Below are 15425 nucleotides of genomic sequence, written 5' to 3' on the forward strand. Positions count from 1 at the left end.
CATCCTATATATTCCAGTTTGCATCTGCTAACCCCAAACTCCCATTCCTACCCTCTCTCACGCCTCTCCCCCTTGGCCACCACCAGTCTATTCTCTATGTCTCTGATTCTGTTTGTTTCATAGATAGGTTCATTTGTGTCATATTTTATATTCCACATATAAGTGATATCATATGGTATTTGTCTTTGTCTTGGATGGGATTCTTTTTTTTTTTTTTTTTTGCGGTACGCGGGCCTCTCACTGTTGTGGCCTCTCCCGCTGTGGAGCACAGGCTCCGGATGCGTAGGCTCAGCGGCCATGGCTCATGGGCCTAGCCGCTCCGCGGCATGTGGGATCTTCCCGGACCGGGGCACGAACCCATGTCCCCTGCATCGGCAGGCGGACTCTCAACCACTGCGCCACCAGGGAAGCCCCAGGATTCTTTTTTAATATAAATTTATTTATTTTATTTTTGGCTGCGTTGGGTCTTCATTGCTGCGTGTGGGCTTTCTCTAGCTGCGGCGAGCAGGGGCTACTCTTCGTTGTGGTGCGCAGGCTTCTCATTGTGGTGGCCTCTCTTGTTGTGGAGCACGGGCTCTAGGCTCCCTGGCTTCAGTAGTTGTGGCATGTGGGCTCAGTAGTTGTGGCTCGCGGGTTCTAGAGCGCAGCCTCAGTAGTTGTGGTGCACAGGCTTAGTTGCTCCACAGTGTGTGGGATCTTCCCGGACCAGGGCTCAAACCCGTGTCCCCTGCATTGGCAAGCAGATGCCTAACCACTGCACCACCAGGGAAGCCCTTGGATGGGATTCTTATTCCAACACAAGCTTGAAAGAAGGGGTGATTGGGAGCAGTGGTGTGACTCCAGCCTTCTTGAGTGTGAGTTGGAGCCCACGATTGCTTCTTTCCTGGGCCTCCATTGGTAGAGAAGGAGGCTTACCTTTCCCATCCTCCCAGGACTCAGTATGGGTCACTGCACACAGGCAGGGCCAGCTCCAGGGACGTCCACAAAGGGCTCCTTGCCCAGACCAACCCTGCACTTCGTCTGAAGCTCTGGTGGGGCCGTCTTAAAGTTCTAAATAATTTTGAGCAAGGGCCCTTCCATTTTCATCTGGCACCAAGCCCCAGAAATTGTGAAGCCAGTCGTGCTCCCAGAAAATGTGCAGGCTGGGCTCTAGAGTTCCAAATATTTAGGGTATGACAGAGACTGTACTTTCAACCCTCATGTGAATTAATAATTCACTTCTGCTCTTTAATAAAAGCCAAGCCTTCCCTATCGGCTTCTCCCAATAATTCAAATAATAGTTTATTTTTCTACCCAAGGAAAGAAGAAATAGGTGAAGGAACTAGGCTTTTATACTGTTCAAATATTCTTGGTCTCTTGACATCTTTGAGGACTCCTAATTGAGAAATGGATAAAGTGGTTTTTTTTTAATTTTATTTATTTATTTATGGCTGTGTTGGGTCCTCGTTTCTGTGTGAGGGCTTTCTCTAGTTGTGGCAAGTGGGGGCCACTCCTCATCGCGGTGCACGGGCCTCTCATTATCGTGGCCTCTCTTGTTGCGGAGCACAGGCTCCAGACGCGCAGGCTCAGTAATTGTCGCTCACGGGGCCAGCTGCTCCGCGGCATGTGGGATCTTCCCAGACCAGGGCTCGAACTCGTGTGTCCTGCATCGTCAGGCGGACTCTCAACCACTGTGCCACCAGGGAAGCCCCTGGATAAAGTGTTTTTAAAAACAATATTTGACATCACTACCAGATGTATGGCAGATCCGAAATTTGAGACTTCTATACAACCCACAAGTTGTGCGGGGTTTGCTTGGCTTTTGTTTTTAAATTTTTTTATTTTTTGCCAAGCCACGCAGCATGTGGGATCTGAGTTCCCCGACCAGGGGTGGAACCTGTGGCCCCCGCAGTGGAAGGGCAGAGCCCTAACCACTGAACTGCAAGGGAATTTATTTCCTGCTTGGCTTTTATTACTTTTTTTTTTTTTTTTTACATTTCTGATTGGAGGTGCTATCAAAATTTCAGAAACAAAACATTCCAGATATTGATGGTTCTGCCCCTGAGTGTGTGGTTCAAAGTCCTCACATCTGCACTGTTCTTGGGAAGACCAGCCCTCAAGCCTGCAGCAGCCTGGGAAGCTCAGTGCTTTCTTCCTGCATCTGGACTAGGGTGAAAGAACAGTGGGGAGATATCCAGAGCCAAGGTTGTAGCAATTAACGCTACCAATCAGAATTTTAAAAGCTTTAGGAAAAACTGCCTTTGCATCATTTCATTGGTTACTTCAACACATAATGTGTTGCCAGCTGAGGGATAAAATAGCCAAAGAGTAGCACTTTCCTCCTTCTACGTCAGGGACTGTCTATAACTGAGCTGTCAGACGTGGAAGTTGGGTGGAGTCATCCAGGAAATCACCGGGGCGCTGAGGGCTCCTCAGGCTGGATTCTGAGGCTGTGAGTTTTTTCTAACTTCCTGGATTCCAATGCTCCTCACTTACCACTCAAAAGGAGATTTAGGGGAACATACAGAGTGCATAAGCCCACAAGCTCTGGAACTAAATTCTCTAGCTATACTAGCGGTGTGATCCTGATTTAAGCACACTGCTTTAGTCCTCTTGTTGGCACAAGGTGGGTAATAAAGACACTTAATTCTCCAGGGTTGCTGTGAAGATTAAGTGAACTAACCAATGTAAAACACTTAGAACAGGTCCGGCATGCAGTAAGTGCTCTATAGATGGTAGCTTGAAAATAAGCCTGCGGTTTACCCACATCTCTCTAGGTGCCCAGGAAATACAAGCTATGCTCTCTCTCTTCTAGGAATGTGGTATTTAAATTGTGCTTCTTGGGTCCTCGCAGGTTCCTGTGAAGGGTATGCATATCCATGGTGGCCGTGGGAGATGACGGTGGAGGATGGTGAGCAGGTAGCCCTTTACCCCACTTAAGACAGGAATCTTTACTTATCTAATGTCTATAGACAGTCCCCGATTTAACGATTTTTCGCCCTTACGATGGCGCAAAAGCAATACGCACTCAGTAAGAACCATACTTAAGATTTTGAATTTTGAGCTCTTCCTGGGCTAGGGATGTGTGGCACCATAATTTTCTTTTCTTTCTTTCTTTTTTTAAAATTTATTTATTTATTTATTTATTTATTTATGGCTGCGTTGGGTCTTTGTTTCTGTGCGAGGGCTTTCTCTAGTTGTGGCAAGCAGGGGCCACTCTTCATTGCGGTGCGCGGGCCTCTCACTATCGCAGCCTCTCTTGTTGCGGAGCACAGGTTCTGGATGCGCAGGCTCAGTAATTGTGGCTCATGGGCCCAGTTGCTCCACTGCATGTGGGATCCTCCCAGACCAGGGCTCGAACCCGTGTCCCCTGCATTAGCAGGCAGATTCTCAACCACTGCGCCACCAGGGAAGCCCTCTTTCTTTTTTTTTTTAAACATCTTTATTGGAGTATAATTGCTTTAAAATGGTGTGTTAGCTTCTGCTGTATAACAAAGTGAATCAGCTATATGTATACACATATCCCCATATCCCCTCCCTCTTGGGTCTCCCTCCCACATTGCCTATCCCACCCCTCTAGGTGGAGAGAAAGCACCGAGCTGATGTTCCTGTGCTATGTGGCTGCTTCCCACTAGCTACCTATTTTACATTTGGTAGTGTATATATGCACATGCCACTCTCTCACTTCGTCCCAGCTTAACCTTCCCCCTCCCCATATCCTCAAGTTCATTCTCTACATCTGCGTCTTTATTCCTGTCCTGCCCCTAGGTTCTTCAGAACCTTTTTTTTTTTTTAGATTCCATATATATGTGTTAGCATACAGTATTTGTTTTTCTCTTTCTGACTTACTTCACTCTGTATGACAATCTCTAGGTCCATCCACCTCACTACAAATAACTCAGTTTCATTTCTTTTTATGGCTGAGTAATATTCCATTGTATATACGTGGCACCATACTTTTCTGTGATGCTGGGCAGCCAGCGAGCCACAGCTTTTAGTCAGCCATGCGAACATGAGGGTAAACAACTGATACACTTACAACCATCCTATTTTTCACTTTCAGTGCAGTATTCAATAAATTACATGAGATAGTCAATGCTTTATTATAAAATAGGCTTTGTGTTAGGTGATTCTGCCAAACTGTAGGCTAAGGTAAGTGTTCTGAGCATGTTTAAGGTAGGCTGGGCTAAGCTAGGATGTCTAGTAAGTTAGGTGTATTAAATGCACTTTTGACCTACTATATTTTCAACTTACCATGTGTTTATCAGGATGTAACCATGTTGTAAGTCAAGGAGGGTATGTATGTTGAGTTCTGAGGGAAGATTTCATTTGAAGAAAACATCCCAAGCAAGGCTCTGAAGAGTTTGAAAACCACTGCTCCTGGAAACTGCTATCTAAATGGAGACCCAGGGATGCATCCAGGAAACAAGTAAGCAGTTCTGCACAGCAATGTGATTTAGGTTCCCTGTTAGTCAGGGTCACAGGAGGAACAAGTGACCCACACTCCAATGGGTTATTAGAGCAGAGTATAATGAGGGCACTCTTGGTATACGGAAGTCAGAGAGAGATGATCCATTACCTGGAGCCAGTACCACTCAGAGACCTGAAGAGGGAAGGAGAAGAAATATCTGGATTCTAGAGAAGGTACATGCATGGAGTGGGTGCCTGACAGCAGCTATCACCTTTGTAAAGGGATGCAGCCAATCTGTGGGAAACTGTGAGGGATGGAGCCAGGAGAAAGGATACTCTGACCACGCTCTCTTCTCATCCTTCAATCCCCTGCAGGGGCCTCCCAATTGCCAAACCCAACCAGAAGCCAAAGGGCAAGGGAGTCTATCCGTATTCTGATATAGTCACAGTGGTGTGCTGGTCAATAAACATTTAACAACAAGCTCTGAACTCTGTGTGTGTGTGTGTGTGTGTGCGCGCGCTTATTGGTAGTGTTTGATGATTTCCATGGTGTAAAAACTCCTGCCATGGTCACCAAACATGGAGCTAGGAACAGATGCACATAATCAGCTTTTGAGGCTCCAGCACGCCACTGAAGGAGACCACATGGGTCAACTGCCTCCCCATCCCCGGCCATAGCGCGGGGTAGAGAGTGGATCTAAAAGGGAGATTGGGATTGACATATATACACTGATATGTATAAAATGGATAACTAACAAGAACCTGCTGTATACAAAAAATAAATAAAATAAAATTCAAAAATTCAAAGAAAAAGAAACTATACGATAAAAAATAAATAAATAAAATAAAAGGGCAAACAAAAGACATCCTGGGCTACTGTTGCTGTCCATGCTGAAGATGCCAACATCAGGCCAAGGGTTCTGACATTTGAGGGCAAGGGTACCAGTGCCTCCTTCTTCACCATCAACATGACTGCCATTTGCAATGCTAATAAAGAGTGGTTAAGTCCAATAAGCATTCGGCAGGTCAGGAATGTAGGTGACAGAAGGAATGAAACAGGAAGAGAGAGAGAGAGATGTGAATTCCATTCTAGGCTGGGGAATGTCTGCATTCCTCACAGATAACCATGTTGTATTATAAAGACACAAAGCAGGCAGGGTAGGAAGTTGTCCTTCTCCAGCTTCAATTAACTTCATCTGATAGCTCAACAGCATCCTATGACTGGCTGGGGCTGGGTCCTGTAGAGGGAGGAGGGGTGACACACTAGAAATGGGAGTCCCAGGAGTGGAGCCATCATACACCATCTGGCATGAGCTCCAAATCTTAGAGGTCATAGTATCATCCTGTTGTTTGCTGGCATGGGAGTGGCTGCAGAGCCATTACACTGACTGTTCTGAAGCTGTGTGGGCCCGTCCTGGCTGAGCCATTGCTGGAGGGAGTGGGATTCTGTTATGCTTAGGACCAGCTGTCTGGGTCCCAGTGCTATTCTTCTGTATGAGGAAGGCATAGCCCCAGTTCTCCAGGCAACAATGTGAAATAGGAGATCAGCTACCACCTACCACAAATGGTCTGTCCAGCCACCCCCATTATCCACGCCAATGGCTCACGTTCTCCTTCCAAGAGAGCAGCATCACAAACTTACCAAGTAAAACTGCAGGTATTGAGGCTGGTCTAGACGGAGAGCCAGGCCCAAAGGATGACCCTGTGACAAAAGAAATGGCACAAAATGAAATCTTCCCTTCATGTCCCGCACCAACCTCTATATCAACTGTCTTTATTTCCCCCTCAGACTAAGGTACTGCTAAACCAGTAATGTAAATTTATGTTGACAGGATCCTACCACGAGATTTGAGAGGAGTATTCTAATAGCGTCCATTCTGATTGTTTACGGGAAACTAAGGGCACTGGGCAGACCTCCCACCTTTAATGGGCCATTGAAGAAACTACAAGCTCCACGGTATCTATGAAAATATCCTGAGACATAAAAGATGGAGAGCACGGTACTCCGAGATGCAGAGGAAGGGCAGACTCTGGAGCACTATATAATACAGAGACAGGAGAAAATGCTAGAAAACAGACTGTAAAACAAGATTTTAGCAAAAGTGAAGAGGAATTGAGATGTCAGTGGATCTGGCTAAAAAAAGGCAGAGAAATAGAAAAGGAAATTGATGGGGAGGGAAAAACGAAAAGTTAAATATTCAATTTAAAAGATTAAATCTGCATTAGAATCAGGAAAGAGCAGGCAAAAAGGGAAGAAAACATAATTCAAATATAAATAATGTTTGCCTAAGAGAGTAGGTCTTAAAAGTTAAAAAAAAAAAGCAGAAAATTTGTAACTCTGGTGATGGATGTTAACTACATTTATTATGGCGATCATTTCACAATATATATAAATATAGAATCATTATGTTGTACACCTGTAACATGTTGATTGTATCTCAATCTTAAAATAAGAATCATTTTGCTAAGCTCTATGATAACATAAAAGAAAAGGATGACAAAATGAAAACTAGCAGATATAAAAACTAAACAAGAGAGACCCACTATATGGGCGATTATTATGTCCTATCTCTGAAAAAGAATCAGGAACTGCGGCAACAAAAGCAGAATGCTAGATATTATACAATAAAAGAGGTTTTTTTCCTTTGAAAGAAATTGTATGGTATAGTGACTAAAACCTCAGATCCTGGAGTGAAGTAGACCTAAGTTCCTATCTCAGTTCTGTTGTTGGACCTCTTATGAGCCCTTGAACCTCAGTTTCATCATCTGCAAATTGGGAGGGGTAATAGCTATCTCGTCCTAGGGTTGTCATAATGTCATACCTACAGAGCACTTAGCAGTGTATCTGGCAAAAGTATCAACATTTCAAAGGGGCTCACTGAGTACCAAGCAAAGTTAATGACAAAAAACCCACCTATAGGTACATGTGATAGAATTGGGAACTATCAAGATGGCAGAATAAAGAACTTATAAAGCATTTGAGGAAGAGGGAAATGTAACCTAAAAGCAAAGAAAGCCCATCTACTTCAAACTTTTCCCATAAAACCACCTTAAATGAGAAAGAACCTGTGCCAACTATTACAGTTTTGAGGGAATAAGGTAGTTAATCAAGATTATGGACTCAGTCAAGTCCTGTATCAAAAACAACCAAGACACATTGTCTCAGCTATTCAAGGACTCAGAAAGCGTATCTTCTCTATAGATCTTTCTTAAGTCAGGTACCAAAAGGCTTTTTACAGAAACCAAGACACACAGCGAATAAAGAACTCAACAGGGTTAATTTGTGCTGTGAAAGGACGGCTAGTGAACATTAAAACCTGTTCTGTGTTGAATAAAGCCTAATAATTATTGAAAATGTGATTATAAGATAGAATGCAAATGTCAAAAAAAATAATTAATTATAACCTCAGTGCAATTCCAGATTATACCAACAAAGACAGGTAGGAGTGAAAGTAGATGGAAGTAAAAGCGTGGTGAGTTTTTCATCTTACTTAGGAGGGAATCAATAAGTACTGTTTCATTCTTGTCATTGGTGATAATAGAATTATGAGTGAAGGACATTTTCAGATATATAGGAAGTAGGCACCAGTACTATATTAAAATACCATTTGTAGGGGACTTCCCTAGTGGCTCAGTGGTTAAGAATCCATCTGCCAATTCAGGGGACACAGCTTCGAGCCCTGGTCTGGGAAGATCCCACATGCCGTGAAGCAACTAAGCCTACGAGCCACAACTACTGAGCCTGCATGCCACAACTACTGAAGCCTGCATGCATAGAGCCCATGCTCCACAACAAGAGAAGCCACTGCAATGAGAAGCCCGTGCACCACAACAAAGAGTAGCCCCTGTTCACCGCAACTAGAGAAAGGCCCCGTGCAGCAACAAAGACCCAACACAGCCAAAAAGTTAAAAAAAAAAAAATAGACCATTTGTATTAGAGTAGGCTAACTGCTAAAACAAAGAATCCTTCAATCTGGGAATTCCCTGGTGGTCCAGTGGTTGGGACTTGGTGCTTTCACTGCCGTGGCCTGGGTTCAATCCCTGGCCGAGGAACTAAGATCCACATGTTGGGGCCAAAAAAAAAAGAAAAAATCCCTCAATCTTAGTGATATATCAGAGTAACATGTATTTCTTGCTTATGGCTCCAGTGCAGGCAGTGGGGAGGGAGGAGGGAAGGGTTCTTCTCACAGGGCTCCACCTAGATGCAAGGAAAGTGAGTAATATCGCTTAGCTGTGTGCTCAAGAGAAGAGCACATGTGGATTCTGCTTGGCGCCAGCACTCTGGTCATCAAAATAATTGTGCTTCCTTCTTCCTTCACAGAGAAGGCACACCTTGTCTAGTATCAATACTGTATTAGTCAGGCTTCAGTGAAGAAAACAGAAACTAGTATCTCAAATGAGGAATGCAGTACAGGGAACTGGGTGCTTACAGAATGGTTGGAAGATCTAAGGAAACAGAGGTCAGGGAAAACTGGCTGAGTGTTGGGAAATTCTATGCAGAAGTTGCAGGAAGTTGCCATTCAATCAACTCAGCTCCCTGAAGCACCAAAGCAGGCACCATGTGAGATCTCACTATGAAGCTGCTGCAGCCCTCGTGTGACACAGAAACCAGGATGCCACCATCTGCCCATGTGTCTATCCTGCTGGAGGAGGAAGACGTACCTTCTTCTCTTCCACCGTCTTAATCTCACACAGGTACTTCTCACTGGTAGAACCTAAACTGGAAGCCTGATGGCAAGGGATTCTGAGAAGCAATGTTCAGAAGGGAGTGAAGATGATGATGAGCTGAAGCAAACCTTCTAAATCACTGAAGGAAAACCACAGAAAACATAGTACAGTCAATTCTCATTATATACAATAGTTATAGTCTATAAAGCCCCCCTGAGCACTGAATTACCAAATGCTGAGCCATTGCTCCTATGGGAAATACAGGGTTATGTTCCTTTGAGCTTCTGGACACAACATTTTCATCAACTGATTAATACACAACTTTATTTTATATGTTTTCTGTTTAAAGACACTTTACAAGCACACCTAGGAGATATTGTATGTTCCATTCCAGACCACCATAATAAAGCAATTATCTCAATAAGGCAAGTCACATGAATTTTTTGGTTTCTCAGTGCATATAAAAGTTATGGATACACTCTCCTGTTGTCTATTAAGTGTACAATAGCATAATCTCTAAAAAAACATGTACCCACCTTGATTGAAAAATGTTTTATTGCTAAAAAAATGCTAACTATCATCCAAGCCTTCAACAATATATATTAAATACAGGCATACCTCATTTTATTGTGCTTCATTTTATTGCACTTTTCAGATACTTCAACAAGTTATAGTAGTAACACCAAAGATCACTGATTACAGACCCTCATAACAATTATAATTATAATGAAAAAGTTTGAAATATTTCAAGAATTACCAAAATGTGACATAGAGACACAAAGCGAACAAACGCTGTTGGAAAAATGGCGCCAGTAGACCTGCTCCACTGTGCAAGGTTGCCACAAACCTTCACTTTGTAAAAAAAAACATGGTATCTGCAAAGTGCAATAAAGTGAAGCATAATAAAATGAGGTATACCTGTATTTAATATATACTGTTGATTCACTAACATTGAACTTATAGTCAACAGCACTATATATAGCTCATGCCTGAACAAAGCTTATCTACTGCACATATTTTCTCCAAAAGACACATCACAGCTTCCTTGTGCTTAGAAGAGCTTCAGTAATAGGCTTGGGGACCATTTGAATGATGAAATCACCAACAAAAGGCACAAAAATGCAAAAACTTGATGGCACTAATAGACCACACAAATGGTCTTGTTACAATCAGAGCTGAACCAAGAAGGCAGAGCATTCCCTGGATTGACCTCAGCAAGGAACATGTATTTCGAGCAACTGAAATTCTCCACCGCTTTGCACGTGTCTGTATACGATCGCAAAAATGCCATGTGTGTAGATTTTGAGGTTACAAATAAATTCCAGTTAATGGGTAAATTCACAAATACAGAATCCTCAAATAATGTGGATCAACTCTACATATAACAGAAGACAGAAAGTAAAGGAAAAGAAATAAAGCACTAAAATAGAAAACAAAAAATAAATACACATTTAAGAAACTCAGAGTAATCCAAGGCAAACGAAAATGACAGAGGCAGCATTGGTCATCTATCTAATTGTTGGAACAGATTAGAATGTTGGTAAGCATATAAATGGCTACTAGCTCTCTTGAGAGAGATTTCCTTGTAAATATCAAAAGCCTTAAAATGTTCAGACTCTGACCTAGCATTGCAAACTAGAAATTTTAGCCTGTTAATAGGCCTAGATGTACACCAAAATTTAAATACAATATAAGAATAGTTATCTCGGGCTTCCCTGGCGGCGCAGTGGTTGAGAGTCCGCCTGTCGATGCAGGGGACACGGGTTCGTGCCCCGGTCCGGGAAGATCCCACATGCCACGGAGCAGCTGGGCCCGTGAGCCATGGCCACTGAGCCTGCGCATCCGGAGCTTGTGCTCTGCAACAGGAGAGACCACAACAGTGAGAGGCCCGCGTACCGGAAAAAAAAAGAAAAAAAAAATCTTCATTGTCCTTTATACATACCCAAGGCCCCTGAATGGAAACTATCTCAACATCAGAACCCCCTACTAGACTGTCAACTCCTCATGTTCAGGCAGATGTGAATGTAGTATTCATCATGACATCACCATGCCTACAGCACGGCATGTGGCACAAAACAAATATTGGACAAACATGAGTCATAGCTGCTCTACAGGATGGTTTTAGGGAACAAACAAGATAATAGTGTGAGATGCGTAAGATGGTTCCTGGTGTACAAAGAGCACTCAAGACAGTTCTGTTTCCTTCTTGTCTCTCTTTCCTCCTTAGCTTTTTCCCTTTCTCCTCCCCTGCTTTTGCTCCTCTTGATTCTCATCTCCTCTCCCTGTCCTCCTCATGCTTTTGAAAACAGCAACAGCAGGAAATAAATCAAATTTACTTGGACCCAACCATCACCAGCTTCAAGGTGCTCCAACTCCCAACCTATGACTCAGCCAGGGCTCACCTCGCTGTTGTTCCACCTTATTAAAGAGTTGACCTTTAGTTCACCTGACAAGGGAAGTTGGCCAGAAACAAACAATGTACTCATCGGGCTGTGTCCTTGAATCTTCCTAGGGAGGAACCACTGAGAGCCTAAGTGCCTCACCAGCTCAATCCTCCATAAAGTCCTGACCATGGCAAATAACGGTCATTGAAATCTAGATGCTACTTAACACCGTACCAATGACACATATAGGGAGTTTCAAATTATTCTAGTGATTCAGAAAAGAAGACGGGCTAGAAAGAGAGAAATCACCAGTTTACAGATTTCAGCCAGATCAAAGCCTTCGCCATGATTTTCTTTCTTTCTTTCTTTTTTTTTTTTGCGGTACGCGGGCCTCTCACTGTTGTGGCCTCTCCCGTTGCGGAGCACAGGCTCCAGACGCACAGGCTCAGCGGCCATGGCTCACGGGCCCAGCCGCTCCACGGCATGTGGGATCTTCCCGGACCGGGGCACGAACCCGTGTCCCCTGCATCGGCAGGTGGACTCTCCACCACTGTGCCACCAGGGAAGCCCCGCCATGATTTTCTTGATGTTCATGAAAGAACATGATGTAACAGCATAGCCCCAAAGATCCTATCCTCATATAGAAATGAGGATGACATTGAAGTCTTAACAAGGAAGATAGAAGAGGTAGTAAAGATAGTTCCTGGGGCTTCCCTGGTGGCGCAGTGGTTGAGAGTCTGCCTGCCGATGCAGGGGATGCGGGTTCGTGCCCCGGTTCGGGAGGATCCCACATGCCACGGAGCGGCTGGGCCCGTGGGCCATGGCCGCTGAGCCTGTGCGTCCGGAGCCTGTGCTCTGCAACGGGAGAGGCCACAACAGTGAGAGGCCCGCGTACCGCAAAAAAAAAAAAAAAAAAAAAAAAAAAAGATAATTCCTGTTAGAGGTGAACTAGTAGAGCAGGGCACGAAAGAAATGAAGGAAACAGAGGGAAAGGAAGAGACCTCCTTGCTGTCCTACCCAGCTGCCTCCTATTTTCTAAACTAGAAATAAAAATGATAACAGCTATGCAATTCTATTAATATATGGAGTACACTCTAATTCCCTTTTTTTTTTTTTTTTTTGTGGTACGCGGGCCTCTCACTGCCGTGGCCTCTCCCGTTGCGGAGCACAGGCTCCGGACACGCAGGCTCAGCGGCCATGGCTCACGGGCCCAGTCGCTCCGCGGCATGTGGGATCCTCCCGCACCGGGGCACGAACCCGTGTCCCCTGCATCGGCAGGCGGACTCTCAACCACTGCGCCACCAGGGAAGCCCTCTAATTCCCATTTTACATATTTGAAAACTGAGGCTCAGAGAGATTAAGCAACATGTACAATGTCACACAGGTAGACATGAGTCACATCAAGATTCCAAGCCAGGTTCATCCAACTCCAAAGCCCATGTCATTTCTAATCCTCCAGGCTGTCTCACATAAAGAATACTAAACACATATGAAATTAATCTACCAAGGTGATGGGGTTTATCTAACTTTATTGGTCATAATGTGGCAGAGAAATATTTTAGAACACCAAAACCACAGTTATAGAGACTGGAAGTCCAAGATCAAGGTATCAGCAAGGTTAGTTCCTTCTGAGGGCCATGAAGGAAGCATCTGTTTCAGACTTCTTTCCTTGGCTTGTACATGGTCATTTTCTCCCTGTGTCTTCACATCATCTTCCCTATGTACCGTGTCTGTGTCCAAATTTCCTCTTCCTGTGAGGACACCAGTCACATTGGACCTCATTTTAACTTAATTGCCTCCTTAAGGACTCTATCTCCAAATTCACTCACATTCTGAAGTCCCAGGAATTAGGATTTCAACATATGAATTTTGTTGAGGGGGGGGCGGCGGCAGTGGTGTGATGAATTGGGAGATTGGGATTGACATGTATACACTAATATGTATAAAATGGATAACTAATAAGAACCTGCTGCATAAAAAATAAATAAAATAAAATTCAAAAAAATAAATTAAAAAATTTAAAAATATATGAATTTTGGGAGGACACGATTCAGCCCATAACAAGTATCAAGAGGATTGATGAAGCATTATGTGAGCAATTTACTCTCAGATGGTTCAGGGGAAACAAGTCCTCTGTACAGTATTTCCAACTTTTCTGTAAACTTGTTTTTGTTTAAAACAAAGGGAAAAAATGTACCTGAAAGTTGTTCTTATATTCTTTCCATAATATTCTAACACAAAATGAAGGTAAGAGAGTGATCATGTTTTATAAAGATTCTAATTAAAAAATGTTAATTTTACCCCTGACATGATAACCTTCAGTTATTTTGAAAACGTGCTTCAGTGGAATACTTCATGCCTTGGAGATACCAGATATGTGACATATGGTAAAACAGATCTACTTTAATGCCAAACAACACAATCACAATGGACTCGTCTCTTTCAGGTCTCTACTGGATTTCCTTTACACAGTTAAGCTCAGGCCTTTCGCAGGATCAATGTGTTTATTCCTGAAGTGGCATCTTACATCATTTTATGGCTCCTTCCACAGGCTACCAGCTGTGTGAGCCTCCCTCAGAACCACAAAGTACATTAACTAGGAACAGAAGGAAAGGGAAGGGAAAGGGCTATATAAAGGAGACTTTAATTTCACTTTACTGGGTTTTGCCAAATTGTAGCATCATGCCATGTGGTGTATGTATGATGGTATTGGATCTGGAAAAAGCCAGTAGAGTTAAAGGAAGAAGATGGGAGAGGAGACACATGGGAGATTGGCACATAAATAAAGCAACCGGGGAGAAATGAAGTTCACTGGGGGATACCAAGATAAGACGTAGAGTCATCAATCCCTCCACAGGCCTTGGTCTGCAGCCTCCTATACCTGCTCCCCAAACTCACACCCCCAGACAGAGACCCTCTTCAGTGCTCACTTATCCACTCTGATTATGTGCTCCAACAATGTTCCCTGGTCAAAAGTACATTCCAGGGCTTCCCTGGTGGCACAGTGGTTGAGAGTCCGCCTGCCGATGCCGGGGACACGGGGTTCGTGCCCCGGTCCGGGAAGATCCCACATGCCATGGAGCGGCTAGGCCCGTGAGCCATGGCCGCTGAGGCTGCGCGTCCGGAGCCTGTGCTCTGCAGCGGGAGAGGCCACAACAGTGAGAGGCCCGCGTACCGAAAAAAAAAAAAAAAAAAAAAAGTACGTTCCTTATAGGCGTCTTGCTCAAGGTATAAAATTCCACTGTAAAAGAGCAATTCCAATAAGTGTGTTTTAAAAGTTTTTCTTTTCAATATGTAGCTACACAGTCGGCCCTCCGGATCTGTGGGTTTCACAACACAGATTCAACCAAACCCATTTTGATCTGTGGTTGGTTGAATCCGTGGACATGGAACCCGCGGATACGGAACGCGCGGATACAGAGAGCTGGCTGTACTACGCCATTTTCTCCAAGGGATTGGAGCATGCTCTGATTTTGGTATCCGAGGGAGATCCTAGAACCAATCTCGCGCGGATACTGAGGGACCACTGGATACAGGAAGAGTAGTGAATTAAGACGTTCTCTCTCAGGTCTGCAGGGCAGCTGCCTGAAATCAGTCAGGTCTGAGAGAAAAGCAAAGGGAAGAGGAATCCCATTTAATAAGAGTGGAGACTGCTTCAGGCAGGCATCTATTCTTTCCCATTCTCTCTCTCAGCGACTATGCTTCTTCTACTCTTCCTCACACCAATGGTCAGGGAGGCTGGTTTAGGCACCATTTCTCCAGGATCCTCTGCGTTTTCCAGGTCTTAACTTATTCTCTTCCTTGCATCTGGATTTCCATTCTGCCTACAATCTCCAATTCAGCTAAGATTTTGTCTGCCCTTTAAAATCAAACTAAAATGTCATTTGATCTAAGTCTTCCGCCATCCTCCCAGGCTACCTCTTTCCTACACTTCTCTGCTGACACCTTATTCTGGCATTTATTTGTGTGTTTGTCAATTCTATT

General features: G+C 44.0%; 1 long non-coding RNA gene across 1 annotated transcript; it reads right to left on the bottom strand.

Moving 5' to 3' along the window:
- Positions 1 to 5524: 5524 nt before the first annotated feature.
- Positions 5525 to 9095, bottom strand: LOC307055026. The gene is made up of 3 exons (XR_013810965.1): positions 9052 to 9095; positions 6032 to 6091; positions 5525 to 5627 (listed from the first exon to the last, which is right to left on the bottom strand). It is a non-coding gene; the product is annotated as an uncharacterized lncRNA (long non-coding RNA).
- Positions 9096 to 15425: the final 6330 nt, after the last annotated feature.

This window comes from Hyperoodon ampullatus (assembly GCF_949752795.1).
Source record: "Hyperoodon ampullatus genome assembly, chromosome: 6".
NCBI lineage: Eukaryota > Metazoa > Chordata > Mammalia > Artiodactyla > Ziphiidae > Hyperoodon > Hyperoodon ampullatus.